Source organism: Palaemon carinicauda, chromosome 15 (genome assembly GCF_036898095.1).
Source record: "Palaemon carinicauda isolate YSFRI2023 chromosome 15, ASM3689809v2, whole genome shotgun sequence".
Classification (NCBI taxonomy): Eukaryota; Metazoa; Arthropoda; class Malacostraca; order Decapoda; family Palaemonidae; genus Palaemon; species Palaemon carinicauda.
Window position 1 is genome coordinate 127027340 of NC_090739.1, and position 12500 is coordinate 127039839.

General features: G+C 35.9%; 1 protein-coding gene across 1 annotated transcript in view; it reads right to left on the reverse strand.

The window, feature by feature from the left end:
- LOC137654727 (uncharacterized) overlaps positions 1–12500 on the reverse strand; it is a 202835-nt gene that overhangs the window by 110661 nt on the left and 79674 nt on the right.

Sequence of the window (12500 nt, forward strand, 5' to 3'; positions counted from 1 at the left end):
CAGGTTAATGACGTGTTGGGTAAATAGTCTGATTATGCCGGAGATGAAAAGGTTTAGAAACCAGAGATACAGAAACAAGATTCCTGGCGAGTTCAGTTTACGTAACGCAGGTGGATCTGATGTAAACGATTTACAAACTTTGGGAAGAGATATGATGTAATGAGTGTTTTTTCCCTTATCTTTGAAATATTTCTTTGAAATTTTCTATGGTTTAGTTTTAAACCGAGGAAATTTCTCCCTAAAAACTTTATGATTTGTTTAGCAAAAGAATTGTTGAGAATTGTAAAGACATCCTTATGAGAGAGAGAGAGAGAGAGAGAGAGAGAGAGAGAGAGAGAGAGAGAGAGAGATCCAAAATTGATAATTGGTAAGTAAAGATTAAATGAGCCAGAAATTTTCTTTTCTCGAAAAAATTAGGCAAATATAGATTATTGAGAATTAAAGGAAGTAATATAATTCGAAGATATTCTTTGCATTTTGCTAAAGAATCTGCGATTAAATTAAATATAATGCAAAGAATAAGATTCATAAAGAGATTGTTCTTAGGATACTGTCTTTCTCCTCCAATTCAATCACAAGCTTATTGTTATTATTATTATTATTATTATTATTATTATTATTATTAATTTTATTATTATTATTATTATTATTATTATTATTATCATTATAATTATTATTATTTCTATTATTATTATAAATATTATTATATTATTATTATTATTATTATTATTATTATTATTATTATTATTATTATCTGGAAATAAAAGTTATTTGTTAGAGAGCTATCCTTTGCATTAATCCTTCCACCGTTCTCGTAAAAGGCCCAAGACTTGGTAGCAATCAGGGTTTAAACTTTTAAGGTAATTACCTTCGTATGAGGTAATTTTCATGGTTTCAAGGAAATTTGTAAGGTAATTCTAAGGTAATTTCGGTTTTACTAGCTTCAAATTTCAGGAAATTGGAATAGTTTAAGGTAATTATTATTATTATTATTATTATTATTATTATTATTATTATTATTATTATTATTAAATGCTAAGCTACAACCCTAGTTGGAAAAGCAGGATGCTATAAGCCCAGGGGCTCCAACAGGGAAAATAGCCCAGTTGAGGAAAGGAAATAAAGAAAAATAAAATATTTTAAGTATAGTAACAACATTAAAATAAGTATTTCCTAAAAAAACTATAAAAACTTGAACAAAACAAGAGGAAGAGAAATAAGATAGAATAGTGTGCCCGAGTGTACCCTCAAGCAAGAGAACTCTAACCCAAGATAGTGGAAGACCATGGTATAGAGGCTATGGCACTACCCAAGACTAGAGAACAATGGTTTGATTTTGGAGTGTCCTTCTCCAAGGTAAAAAGCAGTATTTAAAGTGATGGGCCACATGCTCAGGTTTAAACCCTGGTAGCAATGTATATATGGCCTTTATCTGGAGTAGGCAATTAGATCACACGTTTTGCTATTTCCCTTATATCAAGTCCCTCATTCTTGGTTCTTTTTTTTTTTTTCTAGTTTCATCAGCATCTACCGCTCGAGTGTTATCGAGTCCTTTGATTTGCCAGACAGTACTACATTGGATCCATCACTCTGGTTACGGCTTTTTTTTTATTTCTTATGCCTAATACACCGAATAATCAGGCCTATTCCTTCCACGTTCTCCTCTGTCCTCATACACTTTACAACACTTGAGATTTACAAACAATTCTTCTTCACTCAAGGGGTTAACTGCTGCACTATGATTGTTCATTGGCCACTTTCCTTTTGATAACGGTAGAAAAGACTCTTTAACTATGGTAAGCAGCTCTTATAGGACGCTCCAAAATCAAACCATTGTTCTCTAATCTTGGGTAGTGATATAGCCTCTGTACCATGGTCTTCTACTGTCTTGGGGTAAAATTCTCTTGCGCACTTTTCTGTCTTTCAAGTTTTTATATATTATACATAGCATCTATTTTAATGTTATTACTGGTTTTAAAATATTATTCATTACTTCTCTTGTAGTTTATTTATTTCCATATTTACTTCCTTCACTGGGTTAATTTTCCCTGTTGGAGCTCTTGGGCTTATAGCATCTTGCTTTCAACTAGGGTTGTAGCTTAGCAAATAATAATAATAATAATAATAATAATAATAATAATAATAATAATAATAATAATAATAATAATAATAATAATAATAATAATAATAATATCAAAATATTTTATCCCATTTCCGTCTTATGAATCTTCTTCCTTCTATTTCCCATTTGACAAAGGTCCCTTCATCCTATTTCCTATTTCCCTCTTACTATATCACAACATCCTATTTCGTATCTAATGAAATCTGTACTTCTTGTCTCCCCATTTTCGCATCCTTTGGTCTTATTTCCCTATTATCTCTTTCGTTACTTCTATTTCCTTCTTATCAAATCACTTCGTTGTATCCTCTCTTATCAAATTTCTTCATCTGATTTTTCTTTATGTAAAATTTCTTTATCGTATTTTTCATTTTATCAAGTTTCATCCTTCTCGTTTTCTTTCCTCAAATCCTTTTACCCATCCTATGTCCCTTTTATCAAGTTTTATCTTTCTCTTTTTCTGTCCTCAAATCCTTTCACTCAACCTGTGTCCCTCTTATCAAGTTTTATCCTTCTCTTTTTCTGTCCTCAAATCCTTTCACTCAACCTGTGTCCCTCTTATCAAGTTTTATCCTTCTCTTTTTCTTTCCTCAAATCCTTTCACTCAACCTATGTCCCTCTTATCAAGTTTTATCCTTCTCTTTTTATTTCCTCAAATCCTTTCACTCAACCTATGTCCCTCTTATCAAGTTTTATGCTTCTCTTTTTCTTTCCTCAAATCCTTTCACTCAACCTATGTCCCTCTTATCAAGTTTTATCCTTCTCTTTTTCTTTCCTCAAATCCTTTCACTCAACCTATGTCCCTCTTATCAATTTCCATCCTTCTCTTTTTCTGTCCTCAAATCCTTTCACTCAACCTATGTCCCTCTTATCAAGTTTTATCCTTCTCTTTTTCTTTCCTCAAATCCTTTCACTCAACCTATGTCCCTCTTATCAAGTTTTATGCTTCTCTTTTTCTTTCCTCAAATCCTTTCACTCAACCTATGTCCCTCTTATCAAGTTTTATCCTTCTCTTTTTTCTTTCTTCAAATCCTTTCACTCAACCTATGTCCCTCTTATCAATTTCCATCCTTCTCTTTTTCTGTCCTCAAATCCTTTCACTCAACCTATGTCCCTCTTATCAAGTTTTATCCTTCTCATTTTCTGTCCTCAAATCCTTTCACTCAACCTGTGTCCCTCTTATCAAGTTTTATCCTTCTCTTTTTCTTTCCTCAAATCCTTTCACTCAACCTGTGTCCCTCTTATCAAGTTTTATCCTTCTCTTTTTCTTTCCTCAAATCCTTTCACTCAACCTGTGTCCCTCTTATCAAGTTTTATCCTTCTCTTTTTCTTTCCTCAAATCCTTTCACTCAACCTGTGTCCCTCTTATCAAGTTTTATCCTTCTCTTTTTCTTTCCTCAAATCCTTTCACTCAACCTGTGTCCCTCTTATCAAGTTTTATCCTTCTCTTTTTCTTTCCTCAAATCCTTTCACTCAACCTGTGTCCCTCTTATCAAGTTTTATGCTTCTCTTTTTCTTTCCTCAAATCCTTTCACTCAACCTGTGTCCCTCTTATCAAGTTTTATCCTTCTCTTTTTCTTTCCTCAAATCCTTTCACTCAACCTGTGTCCCTCTTATCAAGTTTTATCCTTCTCTTTTTCTTTCCTCAAATCCTTTCACTCAACCTATGTCCCTCTTATCAAGTTTTATGCTTCTCTTTTTCTTTCCTCAAATCCTTTCACTCAACCTGTGTCCCTCTTATCAAGTTTTATCCTTCTCTTTTTCTTTCCTCAAATCCTTTCACTCAACCTGTGTCCCTCTTATCAAGTTTTATCCTTCTCTTTTTCTTTCCTCAAATCCTTTCACTCAACCTATGTCCCTCTTATCAAGTTTTATGCTTCTCTTTTTCTTTCCTCAAATCCTTTCACTCAACCTATGTCCCTCTTATCAAGTTTGATGCTTCTCTTTTTCTTTCCTCAAATCCTTTCACTCAACCTGTGTCCCTCTTATCAAGTTTGATGCTTCTCTTTTTCTTTCCTCAAATCCCTTCACTCAACCTGTGTCCCTCTTATCAAGTTTTATCCTTCTCTTTTTCTTTCCTCAAATCCTTTCTCTCAACCTGTGTCCATCTTATCAAGTTTTATGCTTCTCTTTTTCTTTCCTCAAATCCTTTCTCTCAACCTGTGTCCCTCTTGTCAAGTTTTATGCTTCTCTTTTTCTTTCCTCAAATCCTTTCTCTCAACCTGTGTCCCTCTTATCAAGTTTTATGCTTCTCTTTTTCTTTCCTCAAATCCTTTCACTCAACCTGTGTCCCTCTTATCAAGTTTTATCCTTCTCTTTTTCTTTCCTCAAATCCTTTCTCTCAACCTGTGTCCATCTTATCAAGTTTTATGCTTCTCTTTTTCTTTCCTCAAATCCTTTCTCTCAACCTGTTTCCATTTTATCAAGTTTTATGCTTCTCTTTTTCTTTCCTCAAATCCTTTCACTCAACCTGTGTCCCTCTTATCAAGTTTTATCCTTCTCTTTTTCTTTCCTCAAATCCTTTCTCTTAACCTGTGTCCCTCTTATCAAGTTTTATGCTTCTCTTTTTCTTTCCTCAAATCCTTTCACTCAACATGTGTCCCTCTTATCAAGTTTTATCCTTCTCTTTTTCTTTCCTCAAATCCTTTCACTCAACCTATGTCCCTCTTATCAATTTCCATCCTTCTCTTTTTCTTTCCTCAAATCCTTTCACTCAACCTATGTCCCTCTTATCAATTTCCATCCTTCTCTTTTTCTTTCCTCAAATCCTTTCACTCAACCTGTGTCCCTCTTATCAATTTCCATCCTTCTCTTTTTCTTTCCTCAAATCCTTTCACTCAACCTGTGTCCCTCTTATCAATTTCCATCCTTCTCTTTTTCTTTCCTCAAATCCTTTCACTCAACCTGTGTCCCTCTAATCAAGTTCCATCCTTCTCTTTTTCTTTCTTCAAATTCTTTCACTCAACCTGTGTCCCTCTTATCAATTTCCATCCTTCTCTTTTTCTTTCCTCAAATCCTTTCACTCAACCTGTGTCCCTCTTATCAATTTCCATCCTTCTCTTTTTCTTTCCTCAAATCCTTTCACTCAACCTGTGTCCCTCTAATCAAGTTCCATCCTTCTCTTTTTCTTTCTTCAAATCCTTTCACTCAACCTGTGTCCCTCTTATCAATTTCCATCCTTCTCTTTTTCTTTCCTCAAATCCTTTCACTCAACCTGTGTCCCTCTTATCAATTTCCATCCTTCTCTTTTTCTTTCCTCAAATTCTTTCACTCAACCTGTGTCCCTCTTATCAATTTCCATCCTTCTCTTTTTCTTTCCTCAAATCCTTTCACTCAACCTATGTCCCTCTTATCAATTTCCATCCTTCTCTTTTTCTTTCTTCAAATCCTTTCACTCAACCTATGTCCCTCTTATCAATTTCCATCCTTCTCTTTTTCTTTCCTCAAATCCTTTCACTCAACCTGTGTCCCTCTTATCAATTTCCATCCTTCTCTTTTTCTTTCCTTAAATCCTTTCACTCAACCTGTGTCCCTCTTATCAATTTCCATCCTTCTCTTTTTCTTTCCTCAAATCCTTTCACTCAACCTGTGTCCCTCTTATCAATTTCCATCCTTCTCTTTTTCTTTCCTCAAATCCTTTCACTCAACCTATGTCCCTCTTATCAATTTCCATCCTTCTCTTTTTCTTTCTTCAAATCCTTTCACTCAACCTATGTCCCTCTTATCAATTTCCATCCTTCTCTTTTTCTTTCCTCAAATCCTTTCACTCAACCTGTGTCCCTCTTATCAATTTCCATCCTTCTCTTTTTCTTTCCTTAAATCCTTTCACTCAACCTGTGTCCCTCTTATGAAGTTCCATCCTTCTCTTTTTCTTTCTTCAAATTCTTTCACTCAACCTATGTCCCTCTTATCAATTTCCATCCTTCTCTTTTTCTTTCCTCAAATCCTTTTACCCATCCTATGTCCCTTTTATCAAGTTTTATCTTTCTCTTTTTCTTTCCTCAAATCCTTTCACACAACCTATGTCCCTCTTATCAATTTCCATCCTTCTCTTTTTCTTTCCTCAAATCCTTTCACTCAACCTGTGTCCCTCTTATCAATTTCCATCCTTCTCTTTTTCTTTCCTCAAATCCTTTCACTCAACCTGTGTCCCTCTTATCAATTTCCATCCTTCTCTTTTTCTTTCCTCAAATCCTTTCACTCAACCTGTGTCCCTCTTATCAATTTCCATCCTTCTCTTTTTCTTTCCTCAAATCCTTTCACTCAACCTGTGTCCCTCTTATCAATTTCCATCCTTCTCTTTTTCTTTCCTCAAATCCTTTCACTCAACCTGTGTCCCTCTTATCAATTTCCATCCTTCTCTTTTTCTTTCCTCAAATCCTTTCACTCAACCTGTGTCCCTCTTATCAATTTCCATCCTTCTCTTTTTCTTTCCTCAAATCCTTTCACTCAACCTATGTCCCTCTTATCAAGTTTTATCCTTCTCTTTTTCTTTCCTCAAATCCTTTCACTCAACCTGTGTCCCTCTTATCAAGTTCCATCCTTCTCTTTTTCTTTCCTCAAATCCTTTCACTCAACCTATGTCCCTCTTATCAATTTCCATCCTTCTCTTTTTCTTTCCTCAAATCCTTTCACTCAACCTGTGTCCCTCTTATCAAGTTCCATCCTTCTCTTTTTCTTTCTTCAAATTCTTTCACTCAACCTATGTCCCTCTTATCAATTTCCATCCTTCTCTTTTTCTTTCCTCAAATCCTTTTACCCATCCTATGTCCCTTTTATCAAGTTTTATCTTTCTCTTTTTCTTTCCTCAAATCCTTTCACTCACCCTGTGTCCCTCTTATCAAGTTTTATCCTTCTTGTTCCTTATTATCATGTCTCTATCACCTACGGTATATCCTTCTTGCCTGGACCTTTCTTATTATTTTGCTCTTATTAATGCTTTCCTCTTTTATTCATTCTCATGTCCTTCGCGTTCCTCCATTCTTATTATTTCGTTCTTACTAATTCCTTCCTCTTAGTTTATTATTTCTCATGTCCTTCGCCTCACTCCATTCTTATTATTTCACTCTTATTAATTCATTCCTCTTTCATTCATTCTCATTTCCCTCGCCTTCCTCCATCCTTACTAATCCCATCCTCTTATTTTATTCATTTTCATGTCCTTCGCCTTCCTTCATTCTTACTATTTCTTTCTAACTAAATCCTTCCTCTTTTATTCATTCTCATGTCCTTCGCCTTCCTCCATTCTTATTATTTCGTTCTTACTAATTCCTTCCTCTTTCATTCATTCTCATTTCTCTCGCCTTCCTCCTGTCCTAGTTTCCTCTTACCACGTCTCTCTGTCTCTGTCTGCATCCCCCTGCCCACTTCCCCTCCCAACCCCCCCTCCCGAACTCACCCCTCCCCAAATCCCCAGTGCCTCCAGTGACCATCCATCACCTGCAACAAGACATCCTTTGCACTGAGGCGTTATGTTACTGCAGGATTGTTCCTTGTAATGACCCTTCGGCAAGAACTTCTTGTAATTACTCTGGGAATTCTAATTGCGAGGGTTTAGTCCCCTAGTTGAATCAGTAGAACTTCCTAAGTTCAAACTCTCAGCAAATGTTTTTATGTTGAACAGGCTTACATAAGACCTTTTATAGTTTATTAATTAAATATGTTGTAATGTTGTTAATGTTTTTAAAGTATTTTATTTTGATTTATCATTACTTCTTATATCGTTTATTTATTTCCTTAGTTCCCTTCCTCACTGGACTATTTTTTCCTGTTGGAGCCATTGGGCTTATAGCATCTTGCTTTTCCAACTACGGTTGTAGCTTAGCTAGTAATAATAATATTAATAATAATAATAATAATAATAATAATAATATTTTGGGTGGTATATGGAACTTTTAAGGGACTAGATGCATTTAGATTGTTCACATATATGGACTTCATTATGTTCTGTATTAGAATTTTATGTAAGATGAAGTGGTACGGGATAATGTAAAATTCAAGAGCAAAATGTAATACCAATGCGACATATTTTTTTACAGAATGTTATTACAATTTGCTGACGTCATTCTAATTATTTCCATGCTTGGGAAGTTTTACCAAATTATTTTAAGCTTTTTGGGGTAATTTCAGATTATTATAAACTGGTGAGGTCATTCAAATGATCATAACTACTAAGATCATTCAAATGATTATAGGCTGGCGATGTCATTCAAATCATCACAAGCTGCTAAGGTTATTAAAATGATTACAGACTAATACGATTATCATGATTATCTCTGGTCAGATCATTGAGATTATTTTATTGAGGCCAATCAAGTTGAGTTAATGAGACCATCTTTGACTCCATCACATTCCCGGACACTTTTGTTTTATTTCATAAATCTTCCAGCTATCAGCTGTTATAAGCTAAAGGTTTAAAGGTCGGTCATGAGTGGCAGAGGCAAGGGACAGTGACTTTGCCCTAGCAAGCAGGACAATGCCCTAGAGACTGGCCATATATGATCAGCGCCCAAGCCTCCTCTCCGCCCAAGCTAGGACCAGGGACGGCCAGGCAGTGGCTACTGATGACTCAGCAGATAGACCTATAGTCTCCCCCAAACCCCCCAACCTTAGCTCACAAGGATGGTAAGGTTGCAGACACTAATGGCACTAATGAGTCTGAGCGGGACTCGAACCCCCGACTGGCAAACACCAGGCAGAGACGCTACCAATCAGGCCACAGCAACCTACAAAGGCATTAAAGAATTGTGGTGGCCTATTGGAAACGTCCCTGCCTCGCGTTCTGTTGTATGGGAGATTGTCACTCTCCAACTCGATAGTTTCTTGTAGTGTCTGCAACCTCACCATTCTTGTGAGCTAAGGGTGGCTGGTTTGGGGAAGCCTATAGGTCTACCTACTGAGTCATCAGTAGACATTGCCTGGCCCTCCATGGTCTTAGCTTGGATATAGAGGGGGCTTGGTTGCTGATCATATGGATATATGGTCAGTGTTTAGGGTATTGTCACTGCCCCTTGCCTCTGCCCTTCATGAGTGGCCTTTAAACCTTTAAAACTGTTCTAAACTAAGAACTTTAAATCTGCTTCGACTAAGGTTTACAGTTTTCTATAACCTTTGATGCTGAAACCTTTGCGTTATTTTAGTCGACCTGTTATTATTATTATTATTATTATTATTATTATTATTATTATTATTAAATGCTAAGCTACAACCCTAGATGGAAAAGCAAGATGCTATAAGCCCAAGGAAAATAGCTCAGGGAGGAAAGGAAACAAGGAAAAATAAAATATTTTAAAAACAGTACCTTATTATCGACTTTCACCTTTATCTCTCTGTTCCACTTCGTTCAATGACACCTGAAAGTCAGATTCTGATCTTCCGGGGGTAAGATTAATAGCAGTAGTGTCTCAATGGTCGGCTGGTGCCTTGGCCAACCTACTACCCACTATTTATGGTGTGGGAGTATAAATACTACGGCAGGCAAAATTAAAAATGAACATTAGAAACGTAGGAACAATGATGGGGGGAGAAAATTATGGAAGTAGTAGAATGCTGACGAGAGGAAACGTAGGCGTTAACGTTTTCTGCCTAATATGAAAAAGAATCATCAACAAGATCTTGTATTTCAGTAAGAAGAAACGTTGCGATCACATACTCATGGCATCCCGCTGAGGGGGTCGAGTTGCGTTCTATTCAGCCTCGTCTAAGAAAGAAGAGATCAATAGACTGCGCCGAACTCAGATTCTAGGTAATCTGTATTGGCATTATTACTAACGGCAGGGTGTAATGGAATAGTTGCGAAGGCTATTTTCGCCAAAAATGGACCATCTCTCTCTTCCATTGCCTTGCCAACAGAGACGAAGGAAGGTTATTCATTCACCCCACTATAGTTCATTTCTTTTAGCGAGTCATATTTGCACCGACTCGCAACGGTGCCCTTTTAGCTCGGAAAAGTTTCCGGATCGCTGATTGGTTGGACAAGATAATTCTAACCAATCAGCGATCCGGAAACTTTTCCGAGCTAAAAGGGCACCGCTGCGAGTCTGTGCAAATATGACTCGCTATAAGAAATGGACTATAGGTTGATATATTTGCTGTCCATATCTGTAGAATTTAGCGATTGATTTAAAAGAAATCATGTGCAGTTTTTATACATTGGGAGTGAAATAAATGAAAACTTCAGGAAAATATGAATGTGTAGCAAATAAGCGTGGGTATTTTCATAATCGGGTAGTTGAATCAGTAGAACTTCAAAAGTTCAAAGTTGCAGCAAATGTTTTTATGTTGACCAGGCTGACATGAGTCTTTTTATTGTTTATATATGACATTTGTATTTTTGACGTTGTTAATAGTTTATATAGGACATATCTGTTTTGACGCTGTTACTGCTTTTAGAATGATGTATTGTTAATTCATTCTCATCATATATTTATTTCCTTATTTCATTTCCTCACTGGGCTATTTTTCCCTGTTGGAGCCCTTGGGCTTATAGCATCTTGCTTTTCCAACTAGGGTTGTAGCTTGGCTAGTAATAATAATAATAATGATAATAATAATAATATTAATTGAGTGATGAATAGACCTACATACATTATACATAACTATCTAATTGCTGCTTCAATTACCATAGTTATTACGACGGAAATAGTAATTCAACAAATCAGTTGACCGTTTAAAAGTTTAAAGGCCACTCGCGAAGGACAGAAGCATGGAGAAGTAACATTGCCCTAGCTAGCAGGACCATGCCTTAGAGACTGATTATATATCCATATGATCTGAGTCCAAGCCCCTCTCCACCCAAGCTAAGACCAGGGAGGGCCTGGCAATAGTTTTTGATGAAACGCTTTCATTCACACGTTTAGGTATCGAATATTTCCCAGAAATGATGTATGTGAACTCCTCTCTCTCTCTCTCTCTCTCTCTCTCTCTCTCTCTCTCTCTCTCTCTCTCTCTCTCTCTCTCTCTCTCGTTGCGAAATTTTTATTTGGATACAAAAGTCAAATTTCTGAACATTTTATCATTTAAACGCAACGAATAAACGGCCACGTTAAGTATGCGTTATCATTTATCAATAAATTATATCAATTATTATTTGTGAATGGAGAAGTGTTGATAATCATCGCTAGTTACAAAGTTAAAGTGTACTGCACCGCTGAATAACCTCTTGAGCCCTCATGTTCGCTTTGAGGTGAAACATCATATTTCATTCTATCCTATTCCTTTGGATAATTATATTAAATTATTATAAATGACAAAATATTTATGGTTTTCTAGTTTTACAGCGTATCTTCAATACTGTAGCCACTATTTGAATCTTCACTACTATAGCTTCTAATTGAATCTTCATTAGCGTGGCTTGTAATTGGATCTTCATTAGCGTGGCTTGTAATTGGATCTTCATTAGCGTGGCTTGTAATTGGATCTTCAGTAGTATGGCTTGTAATTAGATCTCCATTCTTGTTGCCTCTAATTGAATCTAATTAGTGTGTGTTCTAATTGAATCTTTATTACTGTAACCTGTAATTGAATCTAATTACTGGGGCCTCTAATTTCATCTAAATAGTACAGCCTCTAATTGAATCTTCATTACTGTGGCCTCTAATTTAATGTAATTTATGTAGCTCTAATTGAATCTTCATTACTGTAACCTGTAATTGAATCTAATTAATGGGGCCTCTAATTTATTCTAATTCATGGAAGCTCTAATTGAATCTTCATTACTAAGTCCTTTATTTGAATCTTTATAACTTGGTGCTTTATTTAATTATGTATTCATGTGGCCTCTAATTGCAATTCCACTACAGTGCCCTGTAATTACATATTCATTGTTGGGGCTTCGATTTGAACCTTCACTACAGTTGCCTGTAATTGCATCCCCATTACTATGGCCTCGATTTGCATCTTCAATGATGTGGTCTGTAATTGAATCTTCATTACCGTGGCCTGTATTTCGATCTTTATACTGTGGCCTGTATTTGGATCTTCATTACAGTGGCCTGTATTTCGATCTTTATACTGTGGCCTGTATTTGGATCTTCATTACTGTAGTCTGTAATTGGATCTTCATTACTGTGGTCTCTAATATGATCTTCAGTATTGTGGCGTGTAATTAGATCTTTATTATTATGGCCTGTAATTGAATCTTCATTACTGTGGCCTTTAATTGAATATTCATTAATGTGGCCTGTAATTAGATCTTTATTACTGTGGCCTGTAATTGAATCTTCATTACTGTGGCCTTTAATTGAATATTCATTAATGTGGCCTGTAATTAGATCTTTATTACTGTGGCCTGTAATTGAATCTTCATTACTGTTGCCTCTAATTGAATATTCATTACTGTGGCCTGTAATTGGATCTTTATTACTGTGGCCTGTAATTGAAT